General features: G+C 36.2%; 1 pseudogene; it reads right to left on the bottom strand.

Annotated features, from left to right (window-relative positions):
• Positions 1-5,546: 5,546 nt before the first annotated feature.
• Positions 5,547-7,168, bottom strand: LOC106965772 (tubulin alpha-1A chain-like; annotated as a pseudogene).
• Between the last annotated feature and the right edge of the window lie 7,871 nt (positions 7,169-15,039).

Genomic DNA, 15,039 nt, shown 5'->3' with positions numbered 1-15,039 from the left:
GTTATATCTCATATTTCCTACTTATATCAACTGCAATACTTTTTGATGATAGTGTCTTTGCCTAGAAGTATGTTTCCTTCCCCCTGACCCTTTTCACATTTATCCCATTCATACATCCAGATGAATCACATCTTTCACTTCTTTTCAGCTTTCCAAAGAAGCTGGCCATCTGCTAAGTGCATTCATGGGATGTCAGTCACTAACAATTGAATTCCACAGAAAGGAAGAAATGGGAAAGAATTATATCTGAGGAGTCAGAGAACTCAATGTTGTTCTGGGCTTTTTCTTTTCTAAAGCAAATCAAACTTGAATATGTACCCAACTGTTTTAGCTCAGAATGTTCATGGAACAGAGATCAGAGTGGTCCCAGAGATGGTCATTACTTGTCATTCGTGTTCTGTTTCAGAAACCTCAGGACCTCCATGAACCACCCCCCACATAACTTTTCAGTATGTTATGGGCAATTTGAGAAGCTGCCTCTTTAGTAGCTCTGGGATCATTTATACCTTTCTCTTTTTTTTTTTCTCAGTTAGGAGCTTCTGAGGCAGCAGAAGTCAGAGCCCTGGCTCCTTACTCTAACTCAGCAGTAAACATAAATAATCAATCACAGAAAAACAAAAAAGTCAACAGGTCGTCAGGGGTTTCACATCTTGGTATCCAGGCAGAATTCTCCTGGGATGATGATTTATACCCATATCAGCATTCTTATTTTTTAAAAAACAAGTTCATTATTCCCCTTTTATCAGTAATTTATTTTTCACTGATTTACTGATTTAGCTCGATGACATTTCATGCTTTTTTCTATCACCTGTTGTTGTCATTTACCTTTTAAGCCAAACGACTAAAAACTTCGTTCTAAGACAACATTAAATTTACTTTATAGGATATTTAGAAATATATATATATATGTTTATTTATTTATTTTGAGAAAGAGAGAGCATGAACAGGCGGGGAGCAGAAAAAAGGGGAAAAGAGAGAATCCCAAGCATGCTCCACACTGTCAGCATAGAGCCCCATGCGGGGCTCGAACTCATAACCATAAGATCATGACCTGAGCTGAAACCAAGAGTTGGATGCTCAACCGACTGAGCCACCCACGCACCCCTTTACATTTTCTGTAGAAGCTCCCTGACCAACCTGGGTCTTTACATACTTTTATCTCTAAGTATATACATCGTGTTGCCTACAAGAAACAAGATGCTTTTCAGTTTGCTCTGGTTTCCATTGTGACCACTGACTTGTACCGACCACCCACCAGATCCTTGTTTTTCATGCATAAAAAATTTTAAAACCACATGTTTCAGCGAACATTTCTGGTAGAAACTCCTACCTCGAGGGAGGGAAATTAGGTATTCTTTTGATTTATTAATTAGCCATTAGGCAAACGCATTTACGGGAATGCAGAGAAACACATGCTGCTATGACATCCAGGTGGCTAAAGAAAAGTTTCCTGCAAACAGAATAAAAGGAAACAAAAGGAAACCTCATAGAAACCACATTTAGGGAAGTTCCAGAGGGCATATCTTTATTAGCCTCAAGTACAGAGACAGTATACAAATTTCTAGTGGAATTCTAGGCACTTATCAAAATATTCCCTTCACTCAACCCATGGGATATTTTAAGGAGGAATTTAATAACGACTTGGTCGTGAACAACTGTGGGGCATAGCTACCAAGTTAACATTCAGGTTGTCAACACTTCAAAAAGCAAGTGTCCGTGATGTGCATTTCTGTATACCTGGGAGGTACGTAAATGGTTTCTGTTTTGTTTTGTTTTGTTTTGACCTTGTAGTGCTCCAGACACAATCCAAGCGAAAGCCTTTACTGTCTTTTTTTTTTTTTTTCACATCCTCTTATAAACTATTCGGGTTCTGTATGGACATGGGCATGCTGTATAATAAGAAGGTGCTGTTTTCTTTTGATCTTTTTAAGGATGACCACCCTCCCCCCCAAATGTCACATTCCAGTTGCCATTGTGATATTTTTCTGACTCACACTAGAATGTAGCTGCAGGTTGTGAGCCACTTAAAATTGGTAGACAGAACTGATTTCCCAGGTGCTGGCAAAAGCCTTCTCCTAAAAATTACCTTTGCTAATATTATCAATTTTTGAAATTTTACCATTAGATATTTATCAATTTTGTTCCCTATGTGTTGAACTATAAGTACCCAGGGAAGAAGGCAGCTGTAACACTTCTGGTTTTAGCACTTACTTATCTCTCAACTTTCTAGTTGGCGGTGGATTTTGATGAGGGGAGAGAGAGAAACAGAAAGACCGTGAGGTACCTTGGATCAGAGGCATGGGGGAGATGGTATAAGATAAAGAAGGAAAAAAGGGGAGGCTTTATAAAAGGGAGATTAGTATGAATGTTCACTTTTTTTTAAGAGCTCATTTAATGCCACTTTCTCCCTGAAGTCTTTCTCATGTGATCCAGTCAGAAGCAAAATGGTGCCTCTCTCCTATCAAATCCAGGAGGATTCAGCAACCAATGTCATGATATTCACACATACTCCCTTGCACTGCAGTCATTTTTGCAAATGTTTAATCTCCTGATTCGTGAACACATGTATTTTGTAAATCTCTCTCCTTCTTTTCCCTCCACCCCCTGCTTCTAATTCATAAGAGAGTTGGCCTAAACCTGGAGCAAGTCATTTTCACAGTGTTTAATTCTGAAGTCAAGAGATGAGGAGAGAGAACAAAGTGTTCTCTTTCATTAGAACAAAGGATGCTTCCCTGAACTATGACTTTAGAGAACCCTGTCAACACAGAGTCTGCCTTTGGCTATAAGAAAAGCATGCTCTACACCAGAAAACAGCCTGGCTTAAGTAAATGCTCTATATGACTAGATTATGCGCCATTTGAGTAATAACAGTAATATTCATGTTGACATAGGTCTTTATCCTCACTGCAATATAGCAATTCTGTGATGATGTCTGGGGTTTGTTAATTCCTCTCTCTATTTTTACATTTTCTGTTTCAATAAAGAATGAGTCATCTGAAGCTTAGACAAGTTAAATGACTTGTTTAAAGAGCAGAAAGTTCTCATGTCTGCAAAGCATACTATACCCAGAAAGGGAGAGTCGGATCACTTTAATATCATAAGTGTCTTATTGAACCTTTTGCCTACGCGTCTTCCTCTATCTCATTTTATAATGACCATCTTTCTGTTTATCCAGATACAAGCTCAGAACCATTTTGTCTCTTTCTTTGTCCCCAGAAAGCAAGATCCCTCTCTTCTGTTTAAGGTCTGTTTCCTCACCCAAACTACTGAAATATGCACACACTAATATCTTAACTTTCCCACCCATTATCTACACTTTGTCAGACTGTTCTTAAAGTTTTGAATATTTTGCAACCTGCTTCAACTACCCATTGATAGATGTGGGATAAAATGCACATTCTACTTAGCAAAATCTTCAAAATATGGCCTCTTATTCCCCATCTCAAGAGTTGATTCCCTTACTTCACGTTGAGTCATCCAGAAGAAGAATGTCTTTACCAAAACAGGTCTGTGCTGTTCTAATTCTGTGCTCCTTCTCACGCTTTTCTCAGCCTCATTTCTGTATCTAAAACTTATTGAACTTCTTCCATAGCCTGAGGTCTGTTGTAAGTAGTGTTCATACATTATCTATTACTTATTTCTCACAACAATCCGATGACGTGAGTTTTCTTCTCCCCATTTTAGAGTTGGTACACAGAGTTTTAGTAAGCTTCCAGAGTTATAATGCAGGCAGAATGTGAATCTGCCTCTACCTGACTTTAAAGTGATGCTCTTCGTGTTTCTTCCTTTCATTTGGAATTTTTCCAACTTACATACTTCATCTCAAATGCAAATATTTTGTTCCCCTTCTTACACTCTTTGTGTCGCATTGTATTTAATAGGCTGATGTCATTAAGGATTTTTGCAGCTGAACTTCTGAGGAATATTTGTAGGGTTTTTTGTCTTGTAATTTTTTTTTCTTTCTGATTTTTCTGTCAGAGGAATAATGCAAATTGGTACATATCCCCCTTTTCCATTTTCTGATAGCATTTGTGTAGGATTAATATTATTTCTTTTATGTTTGGTAGGATTTATCAGCCAATCCATCTGGGCTTGGAATTTTTTTTGCAAAAAGCGTTTTAATTATGAATTCAGTATTTTAATTGGCACTGGGACATTCAGATTTTCTGTTCCTTCTTGGAGTCAGATTTTAGTAGTTTCTTTTGAGGAAGTTATCCATTTAATCTAAGTATTAATTTATTGGCATACGGTTTTTCATATATGATCCTTTTAATATCTATGGAAAACTCTTTCATCTCTTTCATTCCTGATATTGATAATTTGTGTCTTTTTATATTGATCAGGTGAGCTAGGGTTTTACCAATTTTATCAAAATTTTTAAAAAGCCACCTTTTTGTTTCACATATTTTCCCTATTGATTTTCTCCTATTTCATTAATTCCCACTCTTTTTTTTGTTTCATTCATTCTATTTAGATAGGGTTTTATATTAGCTTTTTAAGTTAAAATTTTATATCATTGATTCTAGATCTTTCTTCTTTTCTAAGGTAAGCATGGGTTGCTACAAATTTCCCTTTGGCCCTGCTTTATTTTCATTCTACAATTTTGCTATTATGTGTGTTCACTAGCATTCATCTCAAAATATTTTCTACTTCCCCTTTTGATTTAGTTTTTGGCTAATTTGTTAATTTGGTTTCTAAAAACTTATTTACTTTCCAAATTATTTAATTTCATAACATTTTCACAAATTTCCACATATGTTTATGTTTGAATTCAAGTTTCCTTTTGTTATTAAATAATACACTTTGTACAATTTCAATCTTTTAAATTTATTGGCAGTTGTTGTATGGCCTATGGTCTGTATTGGCAAATACTCCATATATGTTTAAAAAGATTGTAGATCTTCTTAGTTTATGTGGTGTCTTCTGTGTGTGTCAACTAGTTGGTTGATAGTGTCATTCAAGTCTTCTATATTCTTCCTGATTTTCCTATCTATTGAATACTGAGAGAGGAATATGAAAATGTTCTACTATGGTTTTAAATTTATTTCCTCTATTTCTCCTTTTATTTCTGCCAGTTTTGGGAGATCTGTTATTAGATGTATGTGCATTTACAATTGTTGAATTGACTCTTTCAACTTCATAAAATGTTTCACTTTTTTTGCAGTCACATTCCTTGGCTAGAAGTTTATTTTGTCTTATATCAATACAGCAACTCCAGTTTGCTTATGCTTGCTGTTTGCATGCACATTATTTTCTATCTTTTTTCTCTCAGCCTATTTGCATCTTTGTATTTAAGGGTGCCTCTTTTAGGCCACATGGCATAGAGTCCTGCCTTTTCAATCCAGTTTCACATTCTCTGTCTTTTATTTTGTGTATTCGGTCAATTCACATTTAATAAAATTATGTCTATTATGGACTTTAAGTCTGCCACTTTGTTGTTATTTTTATTTGTTTCATTTCTATTTTGTTCCTCTACTCCTCCTTTCCCTCCTTCTCTCTGTGTTGAGCAAATATTTTGCATCCTGTATTTACTTTTTAACATATATCTTGCCAATTTGTTAGTGGTGGCTCTAGGGATTATAAATGCTACTTTTATTTTTTAATTTTTTTTGCACTTAAGACAGGGAATACTTTATTCAAATCCATGAGAGAAATGTACAGCTTGGATCTATAATGAAGCATTGTGTTTTAATGCATAGGTCAGAAATTGTATATTAGAGAATACACTGCTACATACAAATTAACTGATCAGAGCACAACTTTTCAATATTCAAAACAGAATAAGCTTCCCTGTAAAAGCAGCACTTTTGTGACATTTTTAACTTTAGTATTCCTCTCCTTCCTCTTCACCCTCTCCTTCAACAGAATCCACACCAACCTCCTCATAATCCTTCTCAAGGGCCCATGTCCTCACGGGTCTCAGAAAACTCTCCTTTCTCCATGCCCTCACCCACATGCCAGTGAACAAAGGCACGCTTGGCATACATCTGGTCAAGCTGGTGGTCCAGGCGAGCCCAGGCCTCAGCAATGGCTGTGGTGTTGCTTAGCACACACACAGCTCTCTGTACTCTGGCCAGGTCTCCATAGGTACCACAGTGGGAGGCTAGTAATTAACACCAACTTTGAAGCCAGTGGGGCACCAGTCCACAAACTGGATGGTACGCTTGGTCTTGATGGTGGCAATGGCAGCATTGACATCTTTGGGAACCACGTCACCATGGTACAACAGGCAGGAAGCCATGTATCTACCATGGCGAGGGTCACATTTCACCATCTGGTTGGCTGACTCAAAGCATTCATTGGTGATCTCTGCTACAGAAAGCAGTTCATGGTAGGCTTTCTCAGCATAAATGACAGGGGCATATGTGGCCAGAAGGAAGTGGATGGGGGATAGGGCACAGGTTGGTCTGGAATTCTGTCAGATCAACATTCAGGGCTCCGTCAAATATGAGGGAAGCAGTGATGGAAGACATAATTTGATGAATCAACCTATTGAGGTTAGTGTAGGTTGAGCATTCAATATCAATGCTTGTCTACTATGAAGGCATAATCAGAGTGCTCCAGGGTGGTGTGGGTACTGAGGATGGAGTTGTAGGGCTCAACTACAGCAGTGGAAACCTGGGGAGCTGGGTAAATGGAGAACTCCAGCTTGGGCTTCTTGCCATAATTGACAAAGGGACATCAGCAGGGGGGTGAACCTGGAACCACTTCCCCCTCCAAAGCTATGGAAAACCAAGAAGCCCTGAAGACCCATGCTCTGGGCGGCCAGTTTCCGAATTCGATTCAAGACAAGGTCAATGATCTCCTTGCCGATGGTGTAGTGCCCTTGGGCATAATTATTGGCAGAATCTTCCTTGCCGGTGATGAGCTGCTCAGGGTGGAAGAGCTGGCAGTAGGTGCCAGTGCGAACTTCATCAATGACTGTGGGTTCCAGGTCTACAAACACTGCCCTGGGCACATGCTTGCCAGCATCCGTCTCACTGAAGAAGGTGCTGAAAGAGTCATCTCCTCCCCCAATGGTGTTGTCACTTGGCATCTGGCCATCAGGCTGGATGCCATGTTCCAGGCTATAGAGCTCCCAGCAGGTGTTGCTGATCTGAACACCAGCCTGGCCAATGTGGATAGAGATGCATTCACACAAGGTTGTTGCTTTGCGGCTGCGGAGAAGATGGCAGAGAGGAGGTGGAGAGGTTGTTGCTTCTTACAACGCGACTCTTAGGCGGTGGATGTAAGAGAACCTCTACTTTTATTTATTTAAAAACCATTTTTTTAATGTTTATTTATTTTTGAGAGAGAGGGAGAGAATGCGAGGGGCAGGGAGGGCCAGAGGGAGAGGGAGACCTAGAATCCGGAGCACACTCCAGTCTCCAAGCTGTCAGCACAGAGACCGACGTGGGGCTCAAACTCACGGACCATGAGATCATGACCTGAGCCTAAGTTGGACGCTTAACGTATGGAGCCACCCAGGTGCCCCTATAGCATGCTACTTTAACTTATCAAAATTTACCTATTCCACAATGACTGACTTCTAGTTGAATATAGGAAACTTCCAACAATATGGTTCTGTCTACCTCTCCCTTCTTTGCATTGTTTTCATCTATATATACCATAATTTCAACAATATAGTAATATACATTTGGTTTTAACTATGCACATATTTTTTTAAAGAAGCCAATAAAAAAGCAAAAAATACATATATTTATATGAACTCACATGTCACGTATTTATCCTTTCCAGTGCTCTTTATTTCTCCTGGTATATCTGAAATACCATCTGCTGCAATTTTCCTCTGCTCTGGAAAACTTCCCATTTTAAATAACGCAGTTCTGCTAGCATTAATTTCTCTCTATTTTAATTGGAAAATGTCTTAATTATAGCTTTAATTTTGAAGGATAATTTCTCCATGAATAATTCTGAATAATTTTTTCTTTCACTACTTTTAATATGTCATCCCAATATCTAGCCTCCATTGTTTCTGATGAAAGGTTGAATATTAATCATACTGTTATCTCTATGTACTATGTCATTTTTCTCTTACTGCCTTCAAAATTTCTATTTATTTTTGACTTTCGTTAGTCTGAATTTGATGTGGCTGGATATGACTTTCTCTCTTTTTATTCCAGTTAGGTTTCACAGAGCTTCTTGGACTTGTTAATTTATGTTTTTCAACAAATTTAAGGAAGTTTAAAACATTTTTTCTTTAAATGTGTTTTTTTCTCCAGCCAATTTCTTTTAGTCCTTTCCTTCTGGGTCTCTGATTACATGTGTGCTGTATCAATTGATAGTGTCACAAGCTTTTTTCCTTTTCTTCAATATTTTCTTCTTTTCTATTTGTCAGACGAGATAACTTTTCAAATACATGGGTTTTTTTTCTCTTGCATCATCTGAAATCTGCAGTTGAGTTTATTGCTAGTTTTTAAATTTCAGTTATTATACTTCTTTGATTTGGATTTTTCAGTTTCCTAAAAGTTTCCATTTCTTTTTTGGCATCCCCACATATTTACTCATTAATATGATTTTTTTTTAAATTATTTCAACAGATTTCCTTTAATTATTTGAATATATGTACAGTAGTATTGTGAAGTTTATAACTATTAAATTCAACCCCTGGGGCCACTTTAAATTAGTGTCTATCTATATCTTTGTTCCTTGATTTTTCTGTATAACACTTAAATTTTTTTTTTAATGTTTATTTATTTTTGAGACAGAGGGAGGCAGAGCATGAGCGGGGGAGGGGCAGAGAGAAAGGGAGACACAGAATCCGAAGCAGGATCCAGGCTCTGAGCTGGCAGCACAGGGCCCGACGTGGGGTGGAACTCATCAACGAGATCATAACCTGAGCTGAAGTCCTACGCTCAACTGACTGTGCCACCCAGGCTCCCCTGTATAACATTTCTTTTATAACTAATAAATTTTAGTTGAAAATTAGACCCAGTGGCAGCTATGGAATCTGTTTTGCTTTTCTGAGGACCTTCAGATTTATTGCTTCGTAGCCTGTAACTTGCATGGATTCAAATTACAAAACCTGTCTTCATGTAGTGTATTGTAACTGAGGTTTCTGCTGCCTAATTTTGTGGGGTTTTAGTTGCTGTCTTTTTTTTTTTTTTTTTTTTGGTTTGGTTTTTGTTTTAGTTGGCATCCTGGAAATCGCTATTGCTCAGGAAAAAAATTCATATGACAAAAGACGTGTGTGTGTGTGTGTGTGTGTGTGTGTGTGTGCGAGAGAGAGAGAGCACACCTGCGTGTGCACAAGTGACTTGTCTTGATTTTATCTCCAGTTTGCTTAATGAAAATTGACAGTTGAAGGACTATAATGCACTGAGAGTCTCTCCACTACACTGCCATGCCAATGGACTTTTTCTTTCCAAGTTGACATGTTTATCCGTTTCCTCATTCAGTCTTGCTTCCACTCCCAGATGGTGCCAAGGGGGTTCTAGGGTGCTGCAGAATCCATCCGGTCTACCCCACTCTGCTTCAAACAACAGGCTACTGGTTTGGGGCATGAGTGTTCTACTTACACTGAACCACCTGAGCTCTGCCAACTCGGTTCAAGGTCTTCTGTTTGTAGTCTCTTCTATAATGGCAGGATTTTATCACACTTAGAGGCCCTTCTTTATTTACTATGATTCAACATTCTAACAGTGTGCCATACTGTCACCAAAGATGAAGTTGTTGATGTTTTTTATGACATTCTAAACTAGAAATCTGAAAACAATTTCAATCACCTGGAAAATATTCAAATAATAACAGACACCCAACACGTCGTAGTTTTCAAGGCATTGCCCCATCTCTTATTTAATGTGATCCACACAATATGTGGAACAGGTGCTGCTATAATTCTAACGTTACCAAAATTAAGCTAAATCTTCAAAGTCTTTTCAATAGTTATGATGTAGATTCACAGAATGCAAGAGACAATGCTTTAATATCCCCATGGTCCATGCCATACTCCATTCAACTTAGCTTCTTTGAAACTATGGCAAGGGTCCATATTAATTTTCATGCCAAAATTAATGCTTCTTTCATTTTAAACTGTTTCCAGAGACTTAAACATCATAGGACTAGTAATTATATCAAAAATATTAGTCTTATAAATCTTACAATTAAACCTAAAGGACAAATATTGAAAAAATATCCTTACGTTTTAAACTTAGATTAAATTTGAATCAGATAAATTTATATATAATTATAAAACATAAGTCTTACACTTACATTTATGTAACATATAGTTCATCAATTTAAGCCAAAATATTAATTTTACCATATCATTATTTTGAATATGAATATTAAGGAAAATACATAATGTAAATAATTATAAGCCTCATAATATATGCAAAGTAAAATGTGGCCAAAAAGAAAAAAAATATGGTATAAACTTATTAATAAATTGTCTATAATGTCAGGGAGCAATATGGGGTTAAGTTTGATTGAAGAAAAGAAGTTTACATTTTTAGGAGTAAATTTAGTTGCATAAAAGAATAAATAACAAATTATCAAAACATTGTGGTCAATCCTTTATTTTAATGACTGGAGAGTATTTCTAAGACAAAGTAATACTAAATGTAATACTTTTGTTAACAATAACAGTTATTGTAATTTATTGAATCCTTAGTCTGTCCCCCGCTACATAATTAATAAGTGTTTTATATTTACTGCTTTTTTTTTCCGTTAGATCTAAAAAGGAAACTTTATTACATTGTTAAAATCTGATTAATAAATTTGAAAAGTGACTTTAAATATGAGCACACACATAAAAATAATCTTGCAGTCTGGGACTATCATTCCACTTTCCGTGAAATATTGAATAATATCTCTCATTAAGTTTTTCACACATGAGACGCTCAGGAAATGTTGATTTGCTAATAACTAAACATAAGAAATTCCCAATTGCTTCATGACTCTTGCTCTGAGGGTTGCATACTAATAATTACAACAAATTATTTTACATTTCCTCATCTACTTTTATAATGATTCACTGAAAGGGTAATTTGTTCCTTAAAAGACAGTGACCATTCTAAATATGTTTGAAGACTAAATCTAACCACTTCAGAATATGACTTTATTTTATGTTTACTGTGTTAGTGTGATGAAAAAGACTGAATGAAACCCAAGCAGTGCTTAACAGGAATAGATTAATAGTTCTCTTGTGCTCCATTGGAATCAGTTCCTACCCAAAGCAATGACCTATGCCTTGATTATAAGAGTAAAAGCTTGTTGAGTCTAGCTGAGTTGGGAAAGCAAGATCTGTGATTCAGGGTCATTTGGGGAAAACATAAAAATGATCAGGCGCTCTCAGACATGAATCTTGTTAATTTTGGCACAGATTTCCTTCCATTTAAATCAATGGCCAGATTAAATATATATATATATATATATATATATATATATATGTATGTAAGCTAGTGTAGCAATTCTGTAGATCATAAGTAGTATTTAGCATTTAAACAGTAGCCATGTTAAATTTCACATATGTCTATGGGGATGCTGACAAAGTAAAACAAAAAAAACAATTTGTGGTTGTGAATGGTGATTTCTTTGATGCCAGCCATAATTTTTTTAAATGGGTGAGGAGAAACTGATGATAGATTTATTAATGTACAGAAACGATTAAGAAAATATCACTATGCGTACTGTTAAATATACTGTTTAAATTATTTTTAATAAAATACATTAAGAAATACTTTATTGGTTGAATTAGTTTGGATTCTAGACATAGTTGCCCATGCCCAAATGCACTAGCATTTTCCATGTCAAAATATTTTTTTTCCTGAAACTACCTATTAGCAGCTGTCTATGTGAGAATAGAGGGAGGATTGTGTTCACTTCACTCAAAGATTAATGATATTTTACAGCTTCAAAAGAAGTTTTTAATTCTGGCTTTCATGGCAAGCACCTCCTTCTTGTCTCCTTTAACTTTACTGCCATTTTTAAAACATAATTATTCATTCTGTGGCATATTAAAATGGTCTACAAAGCAAAAGTTTTTATTGGAAGTAAGATTTTGCTTGCTGTTAGCTCTGTAGAAGTACACTTCCCTCTTTCTCTCATTTACCAGGTAGCATTGTAATCATTCCAATCATTTTTTTTATTTTTGCTCAAATATTTAATGTTGGCTAATGGAGACAGGGAAAAGAAGTGAGAGAGAGGAGTTGAACTTGTTCTATTTTCCTCTAGCTTCTCCAAAAAATATGTAGCAACATTTCAATGATAAAAATGAAGTTCTGAAATAGTGAAATTCTTTTCCACATCCATGATCTCTGATCTGTTATCAGAGCTGGAACCGGGTAGCAGAAGGTTCACAAACTTGTAATCCGCATGGTCTCCACCAGCACTGTCCTGTTTATGATCACCACTTAACTCCATCTCAAAAGCCTGGGGTTTACCAGCCACTTTGTAACGTTATGTGTGATTTCTGCAGGACACGCTCTAAACTTTAAGAATTAAACTTTTAAAAATACATGTAACTATCAATCACAATCTCAGCAAGTTACTTTGTGGATGTTGATAAACTCATTCTAAAATTTGTGTAGAGAGGCAGAAGACACAGACTAGCCAACACAAAGTTAAAGGAGATAAAGTCACAAAACTGACAAGACCTGCAGTCAAGACTTACTATAAAGAGACAGTGATTAAGAGTGTAGTAGTAGTGAAAGAACTGACAAAGAGATCAGGGGCACAGAGGAGAGAGTACAGAAATAGACCCACATAAACATAGTAACTGATCTTTGACAAAGGAGCAGGTACAAGGGGGACGAGATACTCTTTTCAGTTAATGGTGCCAAAACGGTTTTTTGCCACATGCAAAACAACAACAACAACAACAACAACAACAAACATCAATTCTGGACACACCATACACCCTTCATAGAAATTAACTCAAAATAGATCACAGACCTAAATGTAAAACACAAAACATTAGTCTCCTAGAAGATAACATAGGAAGCATTAGATGGCTTTGGGTAGAAGGATGAGTCTTTAGTTATAACACCAAAGGCACAATCCAGGAAAGACTTCATTACAATTAAAACTTCTGCTCTGCAAAAGACAATGTCAAGAAAATGAGAAGACAAGCCACAGACTGGGAGAAAATATTTGCAAAGGACACATTTCATAAAGGACTATTATCCAAAATATATAAAGAACACTTAAAGCCCAATTGTAAAACAACTCAATTAAAAAATGGGCCAAGTCCTTAACGGACACCTTAGCAAAGAAGATATACAGATGAAAAGTTAATATATGAAAAAAATGCTCAATCATATGAAATCGGGGATATGCAAATTAAAATGAAATATCATTACATACCTATTACGATGGTGAAAATCCAGAATGCTGATAAAACCAAATGCTGGCAAGGATATGGAGCAGCAGGAATCCTCATTCACTGCTCGTAGGAATGCCAAATGGTGCAGCTACTTTGGAAGACAGTTTGGCAGTTTCTTACAAAACCAAATACATTCCTACCATAAGATCCAGCAATAATGCTTTTTGATATTTATGCAAAAGAGTTGTAAACTCACATCTGCACAAAAACCTGTATGTGGATATTTATAGCAGATGCTTTCATAATTGTCAAGACTTAAAAAGCAGTCAAGATGTCATTCAGGATGGCTAAAATCAAAAACACAAGAAACAACAAGTGTTGGCAAGGATGCAAAGAAAAAGAAACTCTCTTGCACTGATGGGAATGCAAACTGGTGCAGTCACTGTGGAAAACAGTATGGAAGTCCCTCAAAATGTTAAAAATAGAACTACCTTATGATCCAATAATTGAACTATTGGGTATTTACCCCTAAAATATTACAAAATTACAAAAACAGTAATTCAAGGAAATATGCATCCGTGTGTCTATGATAGTATTATTTACGATTAGATGAATAAAAAAGATGTGATATATATGTTATATATATAATAAAATATTATTCAACCATAAAAAAAGAATGAAATCTTGCCATTTGCAATGACATGGATGGAACCAGAGGTATAATGCTAAGTGAAATAAGTCAGTCAGGGAAAGACAAATATTGTATGATTTCACTCATATGGGGAAGTCAAGAAGAAACAGGAAAAAAAATGAGCACAAGTAAACAAGAGAGAGAGAAATCAAGAAACAGATACAACTATAGAGAACAAACTGATGCAGAACATCTGGCTGGCTCAGCCAATAGAGCACATGACTCTTGATCTCAGGGTCATAAGTCCAAGCCCCACATTGAGCATAGAGCTTACTTTAAAAACAAAAAAACAAAAAACAAAAAACCCACACTAACAAAGTGATGGTTTCCACAGGGGAGGTGGTGGGGGGATGGGTGAAATAAGAAATGGGGATTAAAGAGTGCACTTGTGATGAGCACTGGGTGATATATGGAAGTGATGAATCATTGTATCATATACGTGAAACTAATATAACACTGTACATTAACTATACTGGAATTAAAATTTAAAAGAAAGATATCCTTCAGTTGGTGAATGAGTAAACTGTACTATATCCAGACAATGGAATATTATTCAGCACTAGAAAGAAAGAAGCTATCAAGACATGGAAGAAATTTAAATGCATGTTACTAAGTGAAAGAAACTAACATGAAAATGTTACATACTGTATGATTCCAACTATATGGCATTCTGGAAAAAGCAGAACTATGTAGACAGTAAAAAGATCAGTGGTTGCTAGGGATTAGGGACAGAAGGGATGGATAGATGGAGCACAGAGGATTTTTAGAACAATGAAAATACTCTGTGTGATATTATATAATGTTGTATCCATTAGACATTATGTATATGACATTATGTATGTCATTATACATCAGTCCAAACTCAGAATGTATAACAAGAATGAACTCTAACATAAAATATGGACTTGGAGGCGATTATGATGTGTCAGTGCAGTTTCATAGTTTTAACAAATGTACCACCACTCTGGTGGGCAGTATGATAATGGGGAAGCCTGCGCCTATGTGCGGGCAGGGGATAGATGGGAAATCTCTGTATCATCCTCTCAATTTTGCTTTAAAAAAAAGTTCTATTAAAAATAAGGTT

The sequence above is a fragment of the Acinonyx jubatus genome, chromosome B2 (genome assembly GCF_027475565.1).
Source record: "Acinonyx jubatus isolate Ajub_Pintada_27869175 chromosome B2, VMU_Ajub_asm_v1.0, whole genome shotgun sequence".
Classification (NCBI taxonomy): Eukaryota; Metazoa; Chordata; class Mammalia; order Carnivora; family Felidae; genus Acinonyx; species Acinonyx jubatus.
Note: the sequence above shows the minus strand (reverse complement) of the source record. Positions and strands in the feature narration are given on the sequence as shown.